Source organism: Pinus tabuliformis, chromosome 2_2, assembly GCF_031772625.1.
Source record: "Pinus tabuliformis cultivar Carrire ecotype Pingquan chromosome 2_2, CPIR1, whole genome shotgun sequence".
Classification (NCBI taxonomy): Eukaryota; Viridiplantae; Streptophyta; class Pinopsida; order Pinales; family Pinaceae; genus Pinus; species Pinus tabuliformis.
In genome coordinates this window covers 682,449,950-682,477,175 of record NC_142300.1, presented here as the reverse complement: position 1 = coordinate 682,477,175, position 27,226 = coordinate 682,449,950, and positions in this window count along the sequence as shown.

Here is a 27,226-nt window from a genome sequence, read left to right as displayed (position 1 = left end):
CTGACCACGGTGTTTGACTGGTGTACTCCTCTACTTTCCAACATGAAGGAACAGCTTACTTCTATCAGGAGAGGAAAGACCAAGAATTTTGGGTATGGGACCATTTTATGCACTTTCTTCTTCGAGAAGGTTCCCGCACTCCGCCCCAGGGTAGCAGTTCCCATCAGTAGTCCACGTGATCCACGTATGGGCCGGTGGGCTGACCTGATGAAACGTCTGGGGGGTGGGGAAGTGCCCAGGAATGCATTTGACGACGACTTTTTTGCTTGGTGGGAGCAACAGATCATCGCCATAGATGACTACCCCTATGCTGGACTGGATTTCCGCGGAGATCCTGACCTAGTGTTGCCACCAGATGCAGCATGGGGCGAGATCGGTAAGATATTTTGATTTTTTATGATTTTTATGATTTTTATGATTTTTTTCAAGTATAAAGATGAACTTTGAAAAACACAATTTTTGACGAGATTCAAATGACTAATATGATGATCATGTTCCAGACATTGGGCCTGTACGACCAGATGGATTCCCGCGACATGGACGGCGTGGCCGAGGAGCCGAAGAGACGGCTGCGGATGCGGAAAGGACCCTCAACAACGTCCAGCGACACTTGGCGAGACTGAGCTGCCAAGTACCCATGGCCGAGGTGGAGGACCTTCCTCCAGATATGCAGCGTCATGTGGTTGGAATGCCACGTGACTGGGTTCGCATCTTCCGGCGCGTGGCCAATGCTATAGTTCATTACTTAGACGCTCATCCAGAGCCGAGGCGCTAGATATGCCTGACATGATTATGGGCATTTGAGTCCCAATTTTGTATATTTTTGGACACACATATGTACACTCGAGACGCTTTTTGCGATATATATATATATATACAGTTGACTTTTTGATGCATGATTTTATGATGATGAATGATTGATATGCCAGTCTAATGCTTGATTAGCGATAGAATCAGCTAACCAATTTTGAGATCTTGGAATGTGCAAATAATTAATATAAATAAATGATCTTTGCAACAACCTCACCCTTAAATATTGGCGATATAATAATGGATCTCTAACCCGATAAATGTTATTTAACTGAGACACTATCAATTGCGAATCAAGATATACTACCAACGAGTTGATCTCATAAGAGATTGCCTCGGATAACAAATTAATAACAGCTGTATATTCGGCCATATTGTTTGAAGCAGGACCGATACACACGCCTCTCGATGTCAACAACTGACCAGTTGGGTAATAAAGTACCCAAGCTGCGGATGCAAGATTCCGAGTGTGCCGACTAGCACCATCGGCGAATCCAAAATAAACCAAATCATCCATCAACACCTGCCAAAGCAGACCAAAAAGTGCTGATATCAGAAAACGCTCGATAATATATGTACAAATACACATAAAATACAAAGAAGCTATTGCCTGGTAAAACTAAGCAAAATACTTCTTTAAATAGAGCCCGTTACGGGGCTCCGCCAGCTTGTTTCCTTCGAAATCAATTAACTCATACGATCCTTTTTCTAAGACCCGCTTGATAATGAAAGGACCGTACCACATAGGCTTGAATTTGCCTGCCCCCAAGGCGTCCTTATCTTGGTCGTAAACCAAGACAAGGTCACCTTCTGAAAAGACACGAGGACGGACAGACTTATCATACTGAGTTTTGATCCTTTTCTTATGTGCCTCATTCATCGTGGCAGCATCTCGACGCTGCTCATCGAGATGTTCCAGGTGAATTAGGCGCTCCTCGAGACTTGAAGTCTCAGGAAGAAGCTCGACAGCCAATTTTAGAGATGGAATTTCACATTCGACCGGAAAGATAGATTCCATCCCGTAAACTAACTGAAAAGGAGTAAAACCAGTAGCCGTTTTGACGGAGGTTCGGTATGCCCAAAGAGCCGGATACAACATAATGTGCCAATTGGACCGATTTTTATCGATTGTCCGTTGGAGTATCGTCTTAAGAGTTTTATTGACCGCCTCGACCTGTCCATTGGCCTGAGGATAATAAGGGGACGAATGCTCCTGACGGAAACCTAATTTGAAAGCCAATTCGGACATTAGTTGATTTTGGAAATGACTGCCATGGTCAGTGACAATCTCTCTTGGGATGCCAAATCTTGAGATAACTTGATTGAAAAGAAACAAAGCTGCCGTGTCACTGTCGTTCTTGTAAGTAGGCATGGCCTCCGCCCACTTCGTGAAGTAGTCTATGGCCACGATAATGTACTTGTGATTCGCCGCTGAAGGCGGATTACAAGTCGTAAAATCTATACCCCACTTAGTAAAGGGACCGACGGTGACAACGGGAAAGAGGGGAGCTGGATGTGCGCGCATCTTGCGAGTAAAAACTTGACACGGGTGGCAGCGTTTTACCGCTTCCACACAGTCCTTAAAGAGTGAAGGCCAAAAATAGCCGGCACGTAAGATGCGCTGGGCTGTAGCAAGCCCGGATAGATGACCACCACAAGCCCCGCTGTGGCAATCATTAAGAACAGACTCTGCTTCCTCTAAGGTTAAACAACGTCGAAGAATTGAGTCAACCCCTCGACGGTATAATGTGTCACCAATGATAACATAGTTTTTAGCCAGGTGACGTAACTTACGACGTTCATCCTTGGAGAAAGTAGAGGGAAACTTCGAAGTCTGGAGATAAACAATGAGATCTCCATACCAAGGGTCTTGTGAAGAGATGAGGAATATATACTCGTCGGGTAAACTCTCCTCATAAACAATATCCTCTCCACAAGGAAGCTCGGAAATTAGCTCCGCGAAAACCATAGATTTCTTAGACTTGGCGGACAAGAACTCGAGATCGAATTCTTGTAAAATAACTATCCATCTATTATACTTGCCCCCAATCACTCGCCTACTGAGGACAAATTGGAATGGATTGACCGCCGCTATGACAAAAGTTTTGCGAAGCAAAATATAATGACGGAGCCTCTGGACAGCATGGACAGCTTCTAAGGCTAACTTCTCGACCGGAGAATAGCGAAGTTCAGGGCCTATCAAGCCTCGGCTCAAATAATAAACCACGTGCTCGACGAGAGCATCGTCTTCCTGAACTAGAACCATACCCATGGTAGATTCTGCTGCAGCGAGATATAAAAGGAAGTCTCTACCATAATCCGGTGGACTCAAAAGCGGGGCAGAGACTAAGGCCTTTTTCAAAGCATCAAACGACCGCTGCGCAAAGTCGTCCCATACAAATGGAACTCCTTTCCGTAACAAACGCATGAACCCTTTAGTGATCTCGGCGTAGTTTGCTATAAACCGTCTCAAGAAATTGGCCTTCCCTTGAAGACTTTGAAGTTGACGGATTGATGACGGGGGAGGCAACTGAACGATTGCCTCTACCTTGAAGGGATCGACACGGATCCCTTTATCGGACACAATAAACCCTAACAACCGACCGGATGTAACCGCGAAAACGCACTTATTGGGATTCAACCGGATTTTATAGAAACGACATCGCTCAAAAACTAATTGAAGATGACTAGGATGATCGGTCCTCTTTCGAGAACGAGCAGCAAGATCATCTAAGTATGCTTCGATGATATGTTTGATGTCGTGGAAAGCGTAAGACATGGCCCGCTGAAAGGTGGCTCCAGCATTTTTAAGACCAAAAGGCATCTTTCGATATGCAAAGGTACCCCAGGGACATATGAAGGCAGTCTTATGTTGATCCTCAGGACGAATAGAGATTTGATTATAACCTGAGAAGCCATCCATAAAGGAGAAAATCTCATTACCCGCACACTCGTCTATAATCTGATCAATAAATGGCGTGGGGTAATTGTCTTTTGGACAAGCCTTGTTTAAATCCCTAAAATCGATGCATACACGAATTGTTCCTTGCTTTTTGTCTACAGGGACTGGATTTGAAACCCAATCCGTAAGAGGAACAGGGTATACGAAACCTGCCCTTAGCAGCTTCTCCACCTCAGCTTTGATAGCTGCTGCTTTCCTAGGGTTAACCGGCCGAAGCCTTTGACGAATCGGTTTTGCGTTTTCATACGTTTTGATCTCATGTTGGACGATAGAAGGATCAATGCCAGGCATTTCCTCATAAGACCAAGCAAATACATCACGATATTCTTTGAATAGGTCGGTATAAATTTGAATTTCTTCAGGGGAACACTCCATTTCGATGAAGATATTCTCGACTATGTTAGGATTCTTAGAGATATTTATAGGTATCGTCTTTGAAATTACCGACATGTTCCCTTCAGCACGTGAGTGTGTTGGAGCCAAAGGGTTCGATACCGTACAAACATCACTACCAATGAGCTCGGAGAATCTAGATTCCACTTCCTGCAATGGAGGAAGAAAATATGAACGATGGTGTAAGTCTTCCCAAGGTCGGTCTATACCCATCATCACCTCGAGGATTGCTTCTTCAGAAGGTAGAACCGAATCTAAGCAGTCCATAGCAGAGTTAGAATCGAAACTCCAAGCGGGGGCCACATGACCATCTAGTTCCTCTTCGGAAAAAGGAGTAGAATGGTTATCTGCAGAGTCTACGATAGACTGATATCTAAGCTCAGCTGCAGATATAGGAAATGCCATTCCATTGACTTGTCCTTCCACTAATGTGGTCGTAGGTGAAGGCAAGGTCCAAGGGTCTGAAAAATAATGAGTTCGAAAGAACTTTTCTCGAGAGGACTCCTTGGATGATGAAATAGCATTGATTCTTGCAAAAGGAGAGGGAAGATCAAACGTACCCATCAATGAGGAATACATCCCTACTCCTAAATTCTCAGTCGGCGGGCGAGGGTTATCCACTAAAGGAACCGTAGAGTCGGAAGTTGCTTGAGGATCGATTGGAGCATAGTCCAATTGATCAACCTTAACGATTTTCCCCTCATGAGGAAAGCAAATGACACGAAACAAAGTCGATACAACGGCTTCCATCTCGTACACCCAGTTCCTTCCTAATAGGAGATTATAATCTAGGTTAGCATCTACGACTTCTACTTCGATATTAACAACTTTTCCTCCAACACATATAGGAAAAGTCGGGATAATCCCATGCGGCTTGTGAGAATGGCCATCAAATGCAGTTAAGACAGTTGGTGATGGAACAGCCGCAGGTGAGCCAATAGCCTTCCAACATGACATGGACATGACACACGTGGAAGCTCCCTCGTCTATAACGGTGCGAAAAATATTGATTTTCCGGTATGTTGACTTTACCTGGAAAGCCATATGATGAGGGAGTCTCTTTTTGACACTTGACATGTCGAAAGAGAGCACTAATGAGTTACCTGTGTCGACTGCTCCAATGGCGGAGAGTAAAGCACTTCTTTGAGACGGACATGATTGGAGAACCTCCAAAGCAGACATAGCACACGGGCTTTGAGCCAAATCCTCCACAATGGAGTAATTTTGGGCAGCCCTAGCGTTAGGGTTAATCGTCGTGCGTTTGGCGGAACCTTTCGGTATCCTAGGTATAGTCTCAACAAGCGGTCGTTCAATATGAAGGTCATTACCTCCGGGAGCCGTTTTATCCTTGGATGTTTCAGCTTCACCATAATCACGTGACCGAGTGGTCACGTTAACGTTTGAACCCATCATAAAAACATTTGATGATTTTTCCCCTTCCTGATTGCCCCCTGAGGAGGTACCAGGATTCGAAGTCGCGCCAGCAAGAAGTTGCTGCCCTTGGGGAAATGGGTTAGTTAACACAGCTTGTGAACTGGAAGTCCCTTGCTGTCCTAACAAGCGCTGAGCGTCTTCAATTCGAGGGCAAAGATGAGTTAGATGGTCCCCACTGCATAACTTGCAAGGGAACTTAACTTTCTTTCTCGTTTCACCTTTGCCACCACCAGCATTGCTGCCAGATTTATTTGCATCGGGCTTCCTATCTGGGTTCTTCTTCTTATCACGTCCTTTCTTTTTCCCATTGGAATTTTGATTTCCTTTGGGATTATCGGATTGGACGGCGTTAATGGAAGAATTTTGGGAAGCCTGAGGATTAGACATTGTGACTTGGTTGTTAGGAGCAGTTTGTAATGACAACTGCTGCAATTGGTTCAACAAGTTCACGGTAGTCGAGTCTACTGACCCCACGATGCCATCCGCATGCGGACCTGGCTTCGGCTTAGCTAAATCAACCTTAGATCCAGGAGCATCTGGCAAGTATTTTTGGAGGATCCCAGACTGAGAGTAAATCAGTTCTAACTGCTGGGCCCTGAAAATGGCTTGCTCCTCAGAATAGACCCCAGACATGGAGACATCCTTGGAGATCTCGGGTTGCAAAGACTTCAAAAACCACTCTAGACGGTACTCCGGAGGGATCTCGGCTTTAATGAGCCTTTTTCTCCGTCTCCATTCCTGTATGTGATCAGAAATGTGAGTTGCCTTATCTTGGCGAAAGGTAGCCAGAAGTTCAGTTCCGGCATCATAGCGGACAGGCAACTGGAAGTGATTCAAGAAGATATTAGCTAAGTCTGCGAACGATGTAAAGCTGCCCCCTGGCAACTCTATGTACCACTTAGCCGCGTTACCAGTCAAGGTGCGCTGAAAGAGTCTCAACCTAACCGAATCTTCGATGAGGGAGTTAGATGAGCACCATAAATGGAACGTGGTTACATGATCGCCCGGATCTTCACCACTCTTCCCTTCGAATTTTGGAATGTCCGAGGGAAGTTTGGTTGGGACCGGAGGCCAGGCCGGATTGTAACTGATAGGGTCGTTCGTTAGCTTAGTGAGATCTGGCAAGTTTAACGTTGCCAGAAACAGAAGCCTAGGAGGACCTAGGGGATTCCACCCAGACTGGGCAGAACTCCCAAAGTTCTGAAAAGATTGTCCTGGAATTTGAGAGGCACCAGGCTGCCCCAAGTGACCAATAGAACCGGCTGAACCAACAGGAAAACCTTGTGGTCCAGCAAAATTCGGAGTTTGACCAACTCCTGCCGTATAACCTCCATAATTTGCAAAGTTCCCTCCTAACGAATGGTAAGGGGTTGATAACCCCTGATATGGGTTCCAAGCCGAAGCGAGGGGAGGGATACTTTGAAACATGCTAACTGTGGAATACGGCCTACCTCCTTGTTGGCCAATAAATGGATTCGCAGTTCCTGCATTACTAGTCCCAGGGTTATTCCAACCTTGGAAAGGATTTCTGCTCTGCCCTATTGAAGAGAAAGGCATGGATCCTACCGTTGGGTTGGAATGTGGGATATGACCACTCCCAAAAGGGAAACCCTGGAATGAAGCCGATCCGCCCATCATGGACGTAGCGGCACTGAATGGAACTGAAGGAATACCCTGTGATTGGGTGCCAAAAAGGAAGGAACCAGTACTGAAAGCATTGGTTTGGGCATTTCCACTCGTAGACGGAATGGAGGTGGACCCTACCAAAGATGTGCTAGCAAACGATCCGAACAAAGAAGCAGAGGGGATGGAAATAGTTCCTCCCCCTTGCACCGATATTGGAGTTTGCATAGTCGCAGCACTTGTAGAAGCCATGCTTCCAGTAGTGACTATAAAAGGTAAGCGCTGAGCGTAACCTGGACTTGCAGGTCTATTCGACGGAGTCCCAACGTATTGCAATACGTCCGGATAACTAGATGGTAGTGGAGAATTTGGAATCACTAATGATTCTGAAAGTTCTTCTACCTCTACGTCGTTCTCCGTTTGAAAGCGAACTCGAGAAAGGATTGGAGTATCCCTCTCTTGCTCAGAAGTACCAGGCCTTGCTTGGCCGCTAATATCCCCGAGAGGAGGATCAATCCTCGATGCGTCAACCGGCGTGGGACGGACCCCACCGGTAATATCTCCTCTGCGCCTTCTAGGAGAAGGCTCTAAACTAGGTGGCGAGAGACCACGAAGTCTTCGAGACCGTCTTGGAGACCGGTCAGCCACTTTGAATTTTTTGTTATGATCTAGCTAAAGACTCAAAAAATTACAAGCTAAGCCGACTAGGAGCATAGAGCACACACTACAAAGTTCCTAAAGACACAGCCAGTCAAACAACTTTCAAGTATTTCCGCTCCGGGTGATTGAGACCGGACACCAAAATACGAGAAAGTGAATCAAAGGGCCTTCCGAAGATAGTCTGGGATGATGAGGGCCCAGTCCTATCAGCGAAGGTATCAGAGGAAGTTACGCTGACCTCCTAACAACAGCCTGTGCCGGTGCAAGCCCCCAAGCTTCGCAAGGGTGCCCTCCGGAAGTACCGTCGAGAGTGATACAACGTCGACCTCAGGTGCCACGGGATTCCCCTCCGCAGCCACCTATGCAGATCCCTATGAGAGGCAACTAAGGGTACCAACTCGTCGCAGAAGCCAGGCGGAACAGTCTTGAGGTAAGTTCGGACAAGTAGGAGAGGGGGTATCTCTCTTCCCTGTCTTCACAGACCCTCGTGCTTAACTCCCAGATCCGGAGTCTTCCTGGTCTCCCTAACGCTATTGGATTTACTCTCTTTAATCAGACTCTTATGTTTGACGTTTAATGTGGCCTTGGAGAGTTAACTCTCCTCTCGCCTAATCCAAGGCCCTAAAATCCTAAACTTGTTGGTGTAATAACTAAAACAAAAAGTTCTAGTGGATTTTAAATTAAGCGCTTGATTTTATTTGGCTGTTCTTTAAGTCATTGGGTTATGGAGATGAAACTTGTGGTGTTTTTATGGACGCAAAAAGAAATTAATAAAACCTATCTATATGCACATGCACTTTTGTTTTCGATGAATAGCAACTTCTAAGAGGTTCAGAGACACTTGTAATATAAGCAAAATTTCTTTTTCTTTTCAGATTCCACACTCACAAAATCTAACAAAACTAAATATGCCTAAAAAAGAGATGCAAATCTTACTCTAATGCAAGAACTAAATGTGATGCACGATTCAAAGACTACTCTAAAAACAAAGAAGGAAAGTTGCTGCTTTACCAAATTTTGTCTTGCCACTGAAAGGTTTAGATAGAAGATGATTTGTGCCCAATCATTTCGTCCAAACGATTAAAAACAAGTTTTAAGATAAAAAACAAAGCACTTTCACTTCGCAAAAGAAAAGGAAATCCAATGAGAAGCAAGTTAAGAAAGCGAAACTAAAAACTTTCAAAAGATTTTCTTTCAACCGAAACAAAAAAAAGTCTTTTTCAAGGTAGAGCTCTCAAAAACTGATAGCAATGATCGATAAACAAGCAACCAAAACACTTTTGTGAATCAACACCTTTCAACTCAACAAAAACAAATTGTGTTCAAAATCGCTTTCGTCAATCAAAAACAGCAATGAAAGTCCAAAATATTGAAAGACAAGATTCAAGAAAAATGGCAACAAACAAATTTCTCGAAAAGAAGGAGCAAATGGTCATAAAAAAAGATTCCGTTAAGCAAACACAAATGTCATGAAAACAAGAAAGACACAAAGATTGAAAACAATCTTTACACTCTGTTGAAACAGAGCAATCAAGATACTTTGACAGAAATCTCGTGTGTCAAAAATCAACGACGCTTGCAATCAACGAAAAAACAAGACTAGCACTCCTTATAGTTGGAGAGATTTCAAAACAAGATGCCCCCTGTCCAACAGGGAACTGTTACCGGACAAATAACTGCTTGACACTGACCCAAACCACCAGAAAAACATCCAGCAAAAGAAAAAATTATAAATCTTGAAAATAATGTGATATACGCACCTGCAATTATTTGCAGAATGCGTGTATACGCGACTGAAACTAAGGAAACCTGCGTATACGCGGGTTTTCTTAGTGCAACTAGCGTATATACGCTTCTGTAATCCAGAAAAAAGGCGTATTTGAAGTCTTTCAAAAAAAATAAAAAAAACACAGACTGAAAACTGGAAAAGCTTGGATTCAAGAAAATATCAGACAGTCAGAACCAATAACCAGAGGGGCTGAGCCTCGATTGGCTTGAGGACTACCCAAACTAGGAACAACAAGAATGTTGTCCCCAGCGGAGTCGCCAATTCTGGTTTAAGGGAAAGTACCCCTAGGGTCCTTTGGGCTAAGACTCTACCAGACTGAAAATTGCTATTTTAAAGAAACACACACACAGCCATCATCTTTACTTTTAAGCAAATCCTAAGGTTTAGGGCACATACCTATGGTCCTACGCTCGAGAAGACCGTTAGGGTGCAAACCCTCCTTGGAGTTCCCTTCTTCTTTCTTTGACCTGCAAGACAAACAAACCAAAGAACACAACAGTACCAGTACAAATACTTATGTATAAATCATCTTCATGCTATAAAGTTAGTTATAAAAATCTTTAAGTAACCACTTTTGCAAGAATTCAATACAAGAATTTCATAAGCATAAAGAAAGATTATTCGGGAACAAAGACGTGTTTCTTTATAAATAAAGGCAAATAAAGTACAAATATCGGAAAGATATCACCTGAACACCTTCAGCAGGCTCCAAGCATGCTTCCTCCCGGATTCGTTCCAGCCTCAAGCCTCCGTCAAGAGCTCCTTCCAAGTCCTACTCCAAAGATGGTATCAAGGATGAATGATCACCAATATACATGGAAACAAGGGTTTCCTATGCAAGATGGGGGAAGTGCAGAAAGCACTAGGGACTTCAGACCTGATCTAAGGGAAAAATCTCAGCATTATAATCTTGCTCTCTCCTCTCTCTCCTTGGCCTTCCCATTGATGTCTTTTTATACCCTCTCCAAAGTAGTTGTTTAGTTAGGAGTTGGTTGGGAACAGTTGGGCCACGGGCACTAACCGGTGATCCAGCAGGTAAACCCGCGATCACAGCCCGAAAAAGAGGAAAATATATATTTTTTAAATGTTTTAATAGATACACGCGGGTTGGGTATGACAAACCCGCGTGTACACGCGTGTAACTCAGGGCAAAGTCGCGTATAGGGAATAAAACATTGTTTTTTAAACTTTTGGACCAGGTCTGGAAGGAAGGGTTGCCCTAGGCCATGAGTGCAGCATCACAAATCATAAGAGTGGGATTTGGAGCTATAACATACACTAGGGGGCAGGAAAGGGCTCCAACACGAAGGCTGAGGCCATGGTATTATGGGGACTCCTCTAGTTCATACATTATCCGAATATTCCTACTATCCACATTTATGGGGACTCAAAGGTCATCACTGATTATGTCTGTGGGAATGCCAACATCAACAAATCCTCTCTTCAGTGTTGGCTACAACAGATTTCTACTCTCTGGAACCCTCTCCAATACTCCACCATACAGCAAGGACTTCAATAAAGATTGAATTTCTTTCCTACTTCTTGGGAAATCAAGTTTTAGAATTGAATTGACTCTATTAGGAACAATCTTAATTCCTTCTTCAGAAATAATATGACCAAGTAGCTTGCATGATGTTAAAGCAAAGACACTTTTAGTGGGATTAAGAGAAATACCAAACTTTCTACATTTCAGCAGAATTTTTTCAAGGTGCTTCAAATGATCTTCTTCTCTCTTTGAAAAAACTGTGATGTCATCAAGATAAACCACCACTGATTTGTCCTTTTCTTCAACAAAGGCAATATCCATTGCTCTTCAGAAAGTGGCCCCTTCATTCATGAGACCCAAAGGCATTTTGGCATGCATGAATGTTCCTCGTGGCGTTGTGAAGGTTGTCTTCTCTTGATCATCTAGATGCACAAGAATATGATTGTGCCCTGAGAAACCATCAAGCATAGATATCCTTTGTGAACCAACAATATTTTGCAGAATTAAATCCATCTTGGGAAGAGGATAGTTATCTTTCAATGAAGCCTTATTCAAATTTCTAAAGTCTATACAAATCCTGATCTCTCCATTCTTCTTTCTAACTGGAACTAAATTTGCAAGACAATTTGAGAACCTGATTGGAACAATGATTTTAGCATGAAAGAGTTTCTTAATTTCCCTTTTAATCAATGGCATGAGAAGAGGATTAATTATTCTTAACTTATGCTTGAAAGGTTTCTCATTCTCTTTAATAGGAATCGTATGCTAAATAATAGAAGAATCATATTGTTTTAAATCATCATAGCTCCATGCAAAAACATCAAAAAACATTTTCATCATCTCAACATATTTAGTTTTCATCTCAGCTGAAAGAAACTTTGAGATCTTAACCATCTTAGGCACAACTAAATTCCCTAAATTTCAACTCTCTTTTCCTCCTCATCAGCCTTTAATTTTGGATCTTTGAACACATCATTTTGATCAAACAGCTTCTCAAGAGGAATGAGACCCTTAGGTATTAAATTGTTTTTTAATTGTAAGACTTCAGACTTTTCCTTTGACTCCACAAACATATTTTGTTGATCCATTTGAGTGCTTTCAAATTCTTCTTTTAATTTAGTGAAATTCTTTACCTGTTGATCGTCTTCAAAGACCTATCAATTAGTGATGTTATCTGGTATAGCTGGTCGATGATGAATCTCCACCTCATACTTTTCAGAAGAATGAATAGGGATAACAAATAAACTGGCAGAAATAGCAAGGGAGTCTGCAATGGAGTTTTGATCTCTAGTTTTGATAGTGAAAGAATATGTTTGAAACTTTTCCAACATGTCTAACACTAAATTTATGTATGCTCTCATCCTTACATCCTTTGTTTGATAAGCACCTTCCACTTGTTTGATCACCAATTCAGAATCTCCAAAAACAGAAATGTTTCTAGCTTTCAATTTTAGCAAAACTTCTAAGCCCAAAATCAGAGATTCATATTCAGCCATATTATTTGTGCAATCAAAGTTTAGTTTGTAGGAGTAAAACTTACTCTCATCATTTTGACTTGTGATCCAAATTACAACCTCTGCCCCTTCTCTTCTTGCTGATCCATCAAAGTACAATGACCACCAGCTCATTGTCTCTTTTTCATCTTCTTGCTGATTTCCTAGGTGCTGATTTTTTGAAAGCATCTCCTCTGATTCACCATCAACTGATTCATTGAAAAGGATGGCCGATCCAAGTCCAGTATCAAATGAATAAATGGGAAAATTTTGAGGTTTGTCCTTGCTACTTACCATATAAGCCATTCTGGTTTCCCGATACAATCTCCTTTGCTCACCAAAAACAGGGATAGTAGCATAGGTAAGGTCCATCAGCGTTGTGCCTTTGATTTTCACTGCACACGATCTTGACAGCAACATCCCAAACTTGGGTGGAATGTCAGCCACAACAATGTCCATGACAATTGTCTTTGCTGGAATTTTTGTTAGACCCACAACAACATCTTTAATTAAACCAATGCATTGAACTCTTTTTGAATCAAAAGAGAACAGATATTTATATGGCCTTGTCACCTATAATCCTAACCTTTCCATGATTACCTTGGGCTTGAGGTTATGAGAGGCCCCCGAATCCAACATAGCATTATGTAAGGTCATATCATAGTAGCATAGGTAAGTTCCATCAGCGTTGTGCCTTTGATTTTCACTGCACACGATCTTGACAGCAACATCCCAAACTTGGGTGGAATGTCAGCCACAACAATGTCCATGACAATTGTCTTTGCTGGAATTTTTGTTAGACCCACAACAACATTCTTTAATTAAACCAATGCATTGAACTCTTTTTGAATCAGAAGAGAACAGATATTTATATGGCCTTGTCACCTATAATCCTAACCTTTCCATGATTACCTTGGGCATGAGGTTATGAGAGGCCCCCGAATCCAACATAGCATTATGTAAGGTCATATCATGAATACTAATGCTTATATAGAAAGGAGGAAATTCTTCATTCTGATCATCTTCAATTCTTGGACCCAAGTATATAATAGGATTATCTTCTTGTACATTTAATATATCAACCACTCCTGGTTGTGAATTAAGCATCTCTACAATCTTACTTCTGTATTTAACTACCTTGAGAATTTCACTAAAAGGGACTGATATTTTGATTTTCGGAATTTCATTCTCAAGGTTGAAAACAGAAACAATTTTCTCAATTTATTTAGTAGGAGATGGAGTCTGAATGTCTTTTTTGCTAAATGGAGAATCATTTTTACCTTCAGCAGCCTTTGGGTTGTCTTTCTTGTCTTCAACATCCTTTGGAGCATGCTTCTTGGGCTGTGTTTTGTTTGCTGTAATTGGCACATTTCTATTCCTGAGATTGTGTTGTTTTTGCATTTCAAAGATAGCATGTTGATAACCTTTTAAATAGTTTGAAGGCTCCTCTCCTTGTTTGGTCACACTGGACTCATCATGTTCTTCCTTAGTCAAGAAAATCCCTGACACCTCTTCATTAAGACAATGGATGGATTCTTCAGTAATTTCAGGCTGATCAACTTTATCAACCAAGTTCTGTTGAAAACGAGGTCTTGCTGGAGGATCTCTAAATTGAGGCTCCTGCTGCATAGGAGGAGCAGAGGTATTTCCAAGAGCCAACCGATCCATCAACTTCTCCATGGTCTTCATCATTGAGTCAATCTTATCTTCTGAAGCTGAAGAGGAAGGTTTCTCTTCTTATTTCAATTTAGCTTTTCCCATCTTTGATTTTTTGGAAGAAACCATGTTTAATTCCACTTTAATTGCATCATTTTGCATATCAGCTAGTGTAGCAGAGTCTCTCTCTCTAAGCAATAGAGAGAAATCAGAATCAAAGGCTTCAGCATATCCCATTTGTGCCAAAGCTTCTGGAGGTTTTAAACGAACTGGAATGGAATTAAACACTTTGTTAAACCTCTTTGAGAAGTTTTGAATGGTCTAATCAAGTGCCCTTCTAAAATTATTGTATTCAGAGAGAGATTGAACTGGATTAGTTCTATTTCCCCACTTCCTTAGAAAGCTATCTTCAAAATCTACCCAATTATGAATTCTTCCAGTTGGAAGGGCTTTAAACCATTTTCTAACTTCTCCAATAAAGGTTTGTGCAAATAATATTAGTTTCACATCCTCATCATCAACTTCCTCTTTGTCAACAATATCATTGAATCTGTCTACATGTTCTTCTGCTGTGATTTCTTCATCACCACCCCATGTTGGAATTCTTGCAGCATATTTGCTAGGAAGGTCATGTAAAAAAGCAGGGAGTGCTAGTGGAGCATACCTAGCAGGTACAACCATTATTAATGGAGGAATAGTGATGACAAGTACTGAAGGGACAGAGGAAACAGAACTGATATGAGGCGGATTGCTTGGTGTTTGAAAACCACTAAGACTAGTAGAAGCAGAGGATGAGGTGATGATATGAAAGGGACTACTTGGGCTTTGCAAACTAGTGACAAATGTACTCCAATTTGGAAGGGGTAGACCAGCTTTAGGTTTGAGTAAGACTTCAAAAGGATCAAGTTTTTTGAGTTTATCTAAATCTTCCCTTTCTAACAATAATTCAGAAGTAACAGCTTCCCAAAATTCCTCCTTATCTTTTTGTGATACTAAAGATGAAGTATCAATCCCTCTCTTTTGCAAATCTAAAATAATTCCAATGAGTTCTTCTTCGTTTTCTGATCTCAACAACACCTCATGAATCTTTTCATCAACTAGTTTATCCTCGGGACTTCTTGAAAATTCATAGAGCAAAGATTTTGGATAAGATGGAGTACCTGGTGTTTTAATAAATCTTTGTCTGCTCCTTGAAAGTGTGTTTGGATTGTCCACAAGAGTAGGTGGATTTGGGTCAGGATTTCTCTGTGTATATCTCCCTCTCGAAGCCACCTTTTAAACTTTTTGAAAATGTATGGAGTCACCAAGGTATATTGCAGCCTCGAAAATTTTTCTGAGCTCCTGCTACCTTCAGAAGTTCAGCCTCTTGATTTCAGGAATGAATAATATTTAGGCTCCCGGCAGACGCACCAAAATGTTATCACAAAATCAACCCCTAATAGGCTTCTGATCAGGTAGACCTTGAGTAATTGTTTCAAACCTACTTTTGGATGAGGCTTAGCCTCCTAAACCTGAGAGGTCTCTCTCACAAGATTAACGATTTTTATAATGAATAAGATGGCTAACACTATGAAACAAATGAAGAAGTGTAAGTGGTTGAAACACAATTAGAAAATATTCATTGGGCTTATGGAGTCAAAATGTTTCAGTATGACAATAATGTTAGCCTTACATGGAAGTAATCACACATTCATACCACTGTAAATAATGAGAAGAGGACAATACAAGACATTCTGAACATTGAATTCCTTCTGATTCCTGAGAAGCAAAGCCAAATATTGTATTACTAAAAACAGAGTCTTACACAAAACACAATATGAGAGTTTCTCTGAAAATTTCCAACCCTTTGTATATCATATTTTCTCTTATATATAGGGCTCCTTACATAACTGAGATTCCTCCTCCAGCATGAGGGGAACTCGAATTCTTCCTACTATGACACCTATTGACACTTAAAACTAACTATTAAATGTAACTGACTGCTAACTGGCAGTTCTAGAGACCTAGAACAATTAGGAGTATAACTCCTCATCATGTTGGTAATAGCATTTATTACAATCCAAAATCTTTCTCTGACAAATGGCTTTCTTCAGTTTAGCTTTGGTGGAGGTTTGAAACTCCTTGCTAGCCCTTGATGCCTCATCCCTTTACTGCTCCTGGAAACTAGGAAACTGCTCCTATTTTTCTGCTTTTGGTCTCCACAAGGATCTTCGAAATCAATTATCCATGTTGTTCTTCTTAATTACACAAAAATGTATTGGACTGCCTTGTTTTTCATGCACTGCATACCTTTCCCATATACAGGTGTGAAGACAAAACTTCTTTAATGCTTCCCGAATCATCATGAACAATACTAGTTATGAAATAATGATCACTTTTATAACAAATAGCTTAGAGTTCATGTATGTCTTTCCTCTGCTTGTTTTGCCCTTGCTGGATGCTTACACTTTGTAATTGATCCTTTTCAGAAACTCCCTTTGAAAAATATTTCCCCTTTGTCTCTCAAAATTTGGTCAACCGAATCATAATATGCAGCTACAGCAGTTTTGTACCATGCTACGAAACCGCTGTGCATTAGGCATCATCTACAGTAGTTTCCTAGCGTGCTACGAAACTGTTGTGTAATTACAAAAACACAGTTTTAAGGCCAAAATTAGACTTTCTTGAGCTTTCTTTTTCTTGAAATGACTTTTCCATCTGTCATGAAGCTGTTCAAAACTGAATAAATAGGCACCATTCTTCAAGGTAAACTTCAAAGGTAATCTATCAAAATTTAGGACTTAGCCTTACTTGCTATGGGATTTCCTTTAGCTAAGGATGTCCTTCACACTGGCTTAGTTGTATCTTCAGATCTTCGATTTGCCTCTTCATAATTCTGATCCCAACTCTCAGTTTTGTATTGACTTTCCTAATGTATTTTGCTTCCTTTATTGCAGGGACTGACCAGGTGTAGTATTGAGCATGACAGTTGACCACTTCGGGTATTGAAACCATTTTTTCTTCCCACAGAGCCTCCATTTTATTAAAATAAGCTTCCTTTATTGCATGTTTCCTTGAGGTTTTTCTTATTTTGGCAATTTCAAGATTTGCTAACTTTAATTTATTTTTCAACTCTTCAAAACTACATTCCTATTGAGAGATAACTTCCTTACCTCTATCGTTTTTATGTAGCTGTGATGATGTTTTTGATGAAGTCACGGGTCCTTCATGAGATTTTTCTACCTCCTCTATTTCACTTGCTTCTGGTAGCGCCTCTTATACCTCTTTTGAATGCCTCGTCATAGGTCTTCTTGGCTTAAAAACAAATTTAGAAACCTAATCATCAAATTTGAGATTTTTAGATGCTTTGGCCCTTTGGTTTTGTTTTTACCTATTTCTATCAAGTCTTTTAGAACCAGGGGAGATTATTCAATATCAATAGCTTGAAGCAAGTCATTTAGACTTCCCTTTGAAACCGGGCTTCCCTCAGTAACCACTGTCTTGCCTTTTTCTTTAGCTAACTGGCTCCTGGTTATTCTTCTCTGGACTGCTTCACCTGTAGATTGCTCATGTACACCCTCTTTGATCTGAGCTTTCTCTTTCTGTGACTGTTGGGGTGTGTCTTGGATTACTAGTGGTCTTGTGGGCTCCTTTACCTGTTTCCTAGCCTTCAATTTCACGAATCTCCTCGATCTTGTTTCTGCACGGTGACTAACTACTGGTGGAGAAATCTTTGTAGCCTGAGGACTGGGACTACTTTTATTCTTGAAGCCAGACATAAACATGAACATGGACCATTCCCTATCTATTTTCTGGAGCTCATGCAAAACGATCAATTTGACTAAGCCGTGATGAAACAACGAGGTCTCACAGGTTTCCTTCTTCAACTGAACCTTGTCACACATTTTGCCTAGGCTATGAAACAAATAGAAGGGCAAATCAAGGGATATCTTTCCAGTGAAATGAAGCAGAAAATCGAAGTGATAAGAATAAACCTTATGATACCTCCCCTTGTAGGTGAGGTACCTCTGTATGTAGGTAGGTAAATTAGCATATGAATATTTGACAAAACTCCTGTGTACTGACTTGTTGAAGTCTGAATCAATGAACTTCGACTTCAGAAATTCCTTGCAGGGGGTCATATCAAACTTGAAATTTTTAAACCATTTCTCCTGTCCCCTTGGAATCTCAGTGACTATAGATATAACCTCTAGAGAAATTGGCAATTCAAGCACCCCAACTTTCGAATTCAATCTTGTGAAATTTAAAGCAAATTCTGTGGTGACTTGCATATGGCCTCCTTGAAGTTTTTCGCAAAATCTCCAATAGCCAACCTGTTTGAAGGCTTGTTCAACTTCATTTTTATTTAGGATGATATCTAAACCCTCAGGTTCATTCCTTAGACACCTGCCTGACATATGATCTTTTCTTTCTGCGGACCCCTCCATGAAATTCTAGCAAAGTGAAGATTTGAAAAAAAAACTTGCACTACCTCAATCTCGATCACTGCCTCACTTGATATTCAAGGAATTCTAATTGAACGCCTGTCAATTTTCTCCTCATGCATGAACCCAAACGTAATCATGACTGTGAATACTTGGCTTCTTTTTGAAACTTGCAATCTGAGTGTACCAAGACACCTAACAACCCTAATGATGAGAATAAGCAGTTGAATGTGATAGGCAAAGTGTATGGGCTGAAAAATGATGATGTAAAAATAACGGATTTTGATAGATTTGACAGCTGGATGAGATTTGCTACAGATCTGCACGAATCCCCGATTTTGTAGCGCAGCCAATGCAAATTCTAGGTTTTGTGCTATGAAAACTCCTAGACAGTTTCGTAGCGCATAAGAACCTTGAAACAAGCTTAACACATGGAATTTATGCGTGATGTGGGGCCAAGGATAGGCAAGAACAGAGTATTGACCCTATTTAACCATACCAACAAGACTCTATTCTAAATCTTTAGACTATAAAACACCATGGAAAGACCAGACCAAGACTGACACCAAACTTTTGAAAAAACCTTATGCTCAAAATTTTGAAATTTTTCTTAAGTGATAATAGGTAGGTTGGATTAACACCCAGGTGAAAAGTAAATATGTATTTTACTTTACTATAGTGACTTGGCTTGGTAGATAAATTTAAATGTTTAAAGTTTATTTTAAATTTTAATAATCAATTGGTTATGGATCATAGAATTCATGGGAAAAAGAACCTAGATGAAAATTTTCATTTACCATAAAGTTAATGGACAATTACTTTCTCTCTCTCTATAGATAAAACATCTCAATGGGAAAAGAAACTAAAGAAGGCAAGTGGAAAAAGTTGGAGGCATTTTGGAGGAAAAGATAAGAAATTAAAACCTTGAACATAAAGTTGTTAAGGTGAGCCAAGAAGATGACAGTGGGGTATTATTGAGTTGGAATTAGAGCCAATGGAAACCCCAAGACAAACTGGAGTCTATGAGTTCTAGGTTGGACTAACATAGTCTTCATGTGTGAGAAGAGACCTTGCTAGGGCACTCTCTATTTTATTGTTATGGAATTGAGAAGACTCAAGGGGGAATTGAATGTAATGATTGGGAGGAGTGGTCTTTCTATTTTGTGAATTCTCATAGAAACTGTAACCTAAACAGATAAGTAACATGTGTTTTTCTATTTTTCTTAGAACAATAAATGTTGTTGTAAATGATAGTAACCTAAATATATAAATAACATGTGTTTTTCTATTTTTTTTAGAACACTAAATGTTGTTGTAAATGATAGTAATCTATGGAATATTTATAAAACCTTGTCCTAAATTACTTGTTGTAAAGGACTAATTAAATATTTGTAAACGTGGTAGATTAAACTTAGTAGATTATGAAACTATACACAGGTGTTGTTACAGTTACATTAATAAATTATGATAAAGAATGGCCAAGTTTATATTAAAGAAGAGTTGAAAATGGATAGGATGGTTGTATAACACCATAAAGACATGATGCTATTATAGTGTATAACAAAGAACTAGAGAATATATAAATGTGTATCAGATGATTATCTCTAGGTCAAAGTTGACTTGGGCCACTTAGCTTGGAAAATTCCCTATTTTATTTAATCAGACTAAGTTATTTCAAATTACAAATCAATAAACATTGTTAACAGTCTATATTTACATAATACAAATCACGAATAAAGAGAAGCTAGAAATAATACCTATCGGTTAAGAAATTCCATAACCTCCATGTGACTACTAGTTCCTATAGTGGGGAAAGAACCATTATTCTAAGAACAGGAATACATTGAAACCAATAAAAAATTATATATTCAGAATAAAATGTTATGGAACTACACTAATTTTACTCAAAGCCTTTTTTCAATTACACATAAATGGGGAATTCGAATAGTTCCTTATGAGAGCTCACAACATTAAAACATAATTTCCGTTATTAATTGTATAATCAAGCATTAAAATATGTGTCTGATCGAATGTTAACTAGTTTCAATATACAAAGAAACTACCAAAACAAAATTAGCATAAGCAGGTGTTAATATATACAGATGCAGAAAAACGTGAATAGCCTATTTAGAGTAGGAAACAAAAGGAAAAAAGAAAGTAAATAATTGGTGGTTGTTACATACATTTCCAACGATATAAGCGCATAATAAATAATAAATGGTACTGATACAATTTCTTTAATAGTTGGTAGTTCCTGGATGGCTAGTGGTTGTGATTTTCTTGGCATTAATGTCAACTTGGATTAGCATGGTGATTGGGAGTCCAGGAGGAATCCTATGGTAGTTGCAGATTTCTAGTAGAGAATCATCATAGTAGCAGGCTTATTGAAAATCCATAAAATAATGACTACTATAGTGATTGGTAATCCAGGCTTAGGAAGAATCCTATGGTAGCTACATGCTTCATGTAAAAAATCATCATATTAGTGAGCTAAACCATAAAATAATGACCATGGTGGTTGGGAGTTCAGGATTCCATAAGTAAATAATGACAGATATTTTTAAGTCATTTTATAGGTAGAATGTGGGCTCAAAGTCTACATCAGACCCTCCTCATTGGAAAATTCTCTGGAAGGACAATGTGTGGAAATCTAAAAGTGACCTCCTCGATCAAAAGTTATGGTATGCCGATGTAAGGGTATTGAAGTCATAAGCTGGTCAAAATATTAAAGGTCAACAGAGAGGAAGGATGAATATCAGAGGTCATCAGAGAGGAAGAATGAATATAGGAGGTTGAAGCACATTGGGACCTGATATCAAAACCCCGGAGCAAGATATATCAGAGATTGGAATATCAAAACCTCGGAGTAGGTCATATTGTGATATTGGAAGCTGAAGCTCATCGGAACATCAGAGGTCGAAGCAGGTGGATATCATAATATCATAAAGTTGAAGCCATTGGAATATCAAAACTACTTAACACTTGAACTTTGAGAAGTTATGATATTTGGTGTTGCTAATATTTTTAAAAGCGTCGAGGGATGCTTAGCAGAATTACCAATGGACTTTGTCGCCAAACTAAGGCTAATTGGGACTCTTTCTCTCTCCTTTAGTAGGACACATGGCAACATGTGATTGGCTCAAAGATGCTGGAGTGGAAACTAACATCAGCATGACATGACAGTATGGTGGAAATGTGTCATCTTATTTTTGTAGGTTTTAACTCTGTACAAAAATTACCTGCATACGATTCTAAAACACAGAAAATAAATAATGCGAGAGCATAACACAAAAACACAGATACACAAATATAATCCACTGGATCCCAAAACTGGGACTACCGGCTTGATTTTTCATTATGTTCATTTCAATGTTACAATAATTATTTATACATGCCGAAGTATCCAATACCATGGACCGAAAACCATCGCGTCCAAAACCATGGACCAAAAACCATAGGTAGGTTCGCCCAACCTAATATAGGGTCTAAAAAAAAATTCTTGGGGCACTACCCCAGACCCCATAGAAGGCGGCTACCCGCCCCCTATAACCCCCCAGTTCACTATATGGGCTAGTAGTGAAAAGAATATAACACAACCCAACATCCTCCCACTTGTTGTTTTCTTTCCACAGGGGGCCACAGGAGAGCTTAGTCATTTTTCTAGCCCTGAAACACCCATTGTTTCTCTACACCAAGAAAACTTCTCAAAGCTCAAAGATTTTTTCAATGCATCTGCAGCATTCTTCAAAGTGTCCACCTTTACCAGCAACACCTTTTTGTCTTCTACCATATCCCTCACAAAGTGATACTAAACATTAATGTGCTTTGTCTTTGAATGGTAAGCAGGGTTCTTTGCTAAGAAAATTACACTTTGGCTGTCACATAGCTCCATGTACTAACCCCATACTTGAAAGCGATCTCTGAAACCAAACTACTTCCTTGCTTGCATGAGTGGCTGCCATGTATTCTGCCTCTGTAGTTGATAGTGCCACTACAGATTGTTTCTTACTCATCCAACTGACTGCACCTCCAAATAGGTTAAACACAAACCCACTCAATACTGCCACTGCATGTGCAATGTCTGGTCTAGTACAGACCATTTCATACATCAGGCTATTGACTAGACTTGCATATGGAACACGGGACATATCCGCTTCCTCTTCTTGTGTCTTGGGACACTGTTTAGTAGATAACTTTACACCTACAAGAATATGAACCTTCACCGGTTTACTATCCTGCATATTAAACCTCTGCAGTATTATCTCGACATACTTCCTTTGGTTTAACCAAAGCTTCCTCTTTGCCTGATCTCTTTTAATTTCCATGCCCAAAATATAGTTTGCAGCACCAAGATCTTTCATGTCGAATTTGGAGGACAATTGGGTCTTCAAATCCTGGATAATTTCTTTGTCATTTCCAACCAGCAACATATCATCCACATACAAGACCAGATAAATAACACTGTCACCAATTAATTTAAAATACACACGGTGATCTACTTTTCTTCTGGTGAAGCCAAGTCCCCACATAAATGTATCAAATTTATGATACCACAACCTTAGTTACTGTTTTAACCCATACAAAGACTTCTTTAACTTGCATACCAATTCTTTCTTACCCTTCACTGCAAAGCCTTTAGGTTGCTTCATGTAGATCTCCTCTTCCAGATACCCATGAAGAAATGTTGCCTTCACATCCATCTGTTCTACCTCAAAATCAAAAGCGGCAGCAATAGATAAAAGTAATCTAATAGAAGTTACCTTGGCAACAAGAGAAAAAATATCACGAAAATCAATTCCTGGCACCTCGGAATAACCTTTTGCTACCAACTGAGATTTGTATTTCTCCACCTTTCCTTCTGCATTTGTCTTCTTTTTGAACACCCATTTACTGCCAATGGGTTTCCTTCCAGCCGACAACTCCACCAGATCCCAAGCCTCATTTTTGTGCAAAGACGCCATTTCATCAACCATGGCCTCTTTCCAAAGTTTTCCATCCTCTGAATCTACTGCTTCCTTCACAGTTCTGGGATCATCATCAGCAATAGATAAAGCAAAATTTGAAGAGAAAGCAGATGGACTATAACTTTCTAGTTGCCTTCTTTCTCAAACTGATCTTCTTACACTCGAAGTTTGTGGCTCTTCATCTTTTGATTCCTCCTCTGTTGTAGAGTTTGATTCTTCCTCCTTAAGCTCAAACTCTATGTTATTAGGTTCCTTTGGTTGGACTTCATGTTTAATAACATATTTCACCTCTTTGAACACCACATCTTGGCTGTACACAACCTTCCTTGTTGTTGGGTTCCAAAGCTTATAACCCTTTATACCATCCTTATACCCAATAAAGATGCACTTTCAAGATTTACTATCCAACTTGGTTTGTTTCTCCTTTGGAACATGTACATATGCATCACATCAAAATACCCTAAGATGTGAAAGAGAGGGATTCTTACCAGTCCATACCTCTTGTGGAGTCTTATCCTCCAACACTGATGAAGGTGATCTATTGACCATGTAACATATTGTCTTCGTCGCCTCTGCCCAGAATTCCTGTCCTAACCCTACACCGCTGAGCATGCTTCTTGCCCTTTCCATCAACGTCTTGTTCATTCTTTTTGCAAATCCATTTTGCTGAGGTGTATAAGGAGTATTACCTTTTCGTGCTATATAACACTTCTTATAGAATCCTTCAAATTCCTTAATGCAAAACTCTCCATCGTTAGCTGTCCTCAACACCTTTATCTTCTTCTCTGTCTGGTTTTCCACCAAAGCCTTAAATTCTTCAAACCTGTCAAAGACTTCATATTTCTTCTTAAGGAAATATATCCATGTATTCCTTGAGAAGTCATTTATAAATGAAACATAGTACGCAGACTTACCTAATTATGGAACCTTCACAGGTCCAAACACATCACTGTGCACAAGCTCTAATATATGTTTCACCCTTTTATCACCAGAGGGGAAACTCACATGATTCTGCTTCCCGTATACACAATTTTCATAGAAATCAAAATCCAGAGAGATATTACTCATACCTTATACCATACCTTTACCATGAAGTATTCGAAGGCCCTTCTCTCCATTATGTCCAACCCTTTGATGCCACAGCATGGTCTTCTCTCCAGAGACCACTAGATTTTCAGCTCCACTTTCAGGAACCACAGAACTATTTCACCCGTCAACAATTGTGCTACCTTGTAGCTTGTACAGAGTTCCAATTCGAACTCCCCGCATCAATACCAGTGCTCCTCAAGCCATCTTGCAGGTATCTTTCTCAAACACTATCTTTACACCCGCATCATCCAGCTCGCTTATAGAAATCAAATTTCTAGCCAATGCAGGAATATGTAGAACACCCATAAGTGTTCTAACCCTTCCACCTTGCAACTTCAACTTTAATTTTCCACGACCAATGATTCTAGCCTTCCTATCACCCCCCAAGAAGACATCACCACCATCATATTTCTCATACTCGCAGAACCACTCTCTATGGGGAGTGAAGTGAAAGGATGCACCTGAGTCAATCAACCATGCCTCATGATCTACATGTGTACTTGAAGAAGCCAAGTACACATCCCCACCTTATTCTGAGGTGGTTTTCACCTCTACAGAACGAGCATCATCAGATCCCTTTCCTTTATCAGGAGCTTTAGATTTACAGTCCCTTTTGAAATGCCCTTCCTTTCCGCATTTCCACCACACCACCTTTACAAGTTTTTCTAGATATTTAGATCTCCCTCTAGATTTAGATCTCCCACTCGATGACTTATTTTTATTTATGTTCTAGGATTGTCCTTGTACAAACAAGGCATCACCATTCTAGCTCTCCATATTTTTTCATCTCATCTCCTCCGTCGGCAAGGCTGAGACTATTTCATCAAATTTCAAGGCAGTTGCATTGCTACCTATTGCAATAACGAGACTATCTGATGAATCTAGTAGAGAACACAACAAACTAATGCACTTATCTTCATCTGAAATTTTAATATCAACAGATGCTAACTGACTTACCATAGTATTAAATGCATTTAGATGCTCTGTCACTCAGTCTTCATCTTTCATCCTCAGGTTATAAAACTTTTTTTGCAGGAACAGTTTATTCATTAGAGACTTAGATTGGTACAAAGTCAATAACTTGTCCCACAAAGCCTTCGTTGTAGCTTCCCCTGATACATTCAACAATACTGAATCTGAGACACACAATCGTATTGTGCTCTTTGCCTTCTGATCCAACTTATTCCATTCTTCATCGAACACTTCCGTTGGTTTAGTACCCGTATCTACCACGATCCACTTATCTTTATCCACCAACAAATCCTCCATCTTCAGTTTCCACAACTCAAAACTCTAACCATTAAATTTCTCAATCTCTATCTTTCCATTGCTCGTCATCTTCTTTCACCACCAGAATCGATCTCGTAGATCTCCCACTGAATAGGGTCTACCACAGGCCTGAGTGGAACCCCTCAGCAACAAAGGCATCCCCTTGAATCCAAAACAACTCTCATACCAAACGTAGGTTTTAACCCCGTACAGAAATTCCCTGCATACAAATTCTAAAACACAGAAAATAAACAATGCGAGAATATAACACAAAAACACATATACACAGAGATTTTCCCCTGGATCCAAAAACCCGGACTACAAGCTTGATTTTTCATTATGTTGCTTTCAATGTTACAATACATATTTATACATGCCGAAGCATCCAATACTATGGACCCAAAACAAAATTCTCGGGGCATTGCCCCAGACCCAATAGAGGGGGGCTACCCACCCCCCTCAAACCCCCTAGACAGGGGGGGCTGCCGCCCCCCTTGTGACCCCCCCATTGTGCAATCGGTGCAATAAAAGGGGGGCTCCACCCCCTAGTTCACTACGTAGGTTAGTCGTGTAAAGAATATAACACAACCCAACAATTTTGGCACTTTTGGTGGCCCAATGGGGAAAATCTGGGTGACACATGTCACTGATGAAGAGTCTCCACATGTAGAAGTGACATCAGCATATCAGAGGTCAGTATATCAGAGGATGAGGACATAATAACTCATGTGCAAATGGTGTTTGAAAATTTTACGATAAAGGGGGCTCTGATATTACCTAGCACATGGTCATATGGAGCTCAAAGGAACCAAGGGCTAAACAGAGGGAGCTACGCAATCGGGACCTTGCAGAAGTTATGATACAGAGGGGCTCCAATAATGCTATAGTTGTAAGCTAATCCGACGGTCACATGCCCGGCTCTATGAGAAGGAAAATGATCAGGGAGCTAAGTACCAAGGGGGATAAGAATATCGAAGCTATGTAATATCGTAACATTACTTTTGTATGAGTTATGATATGTTGGAGCTCCAATGAAACAATACAACGAGTTAAATGGATGAATGCGTTGGTAGCTAGATATTATATGCATATCATTGGAGTTAGTTTATGGAGTTAGCTAGATTTGTAGAAGGCACTGAGAGAAGGAAACGAGGACAACAGTGAACAGAGAAGA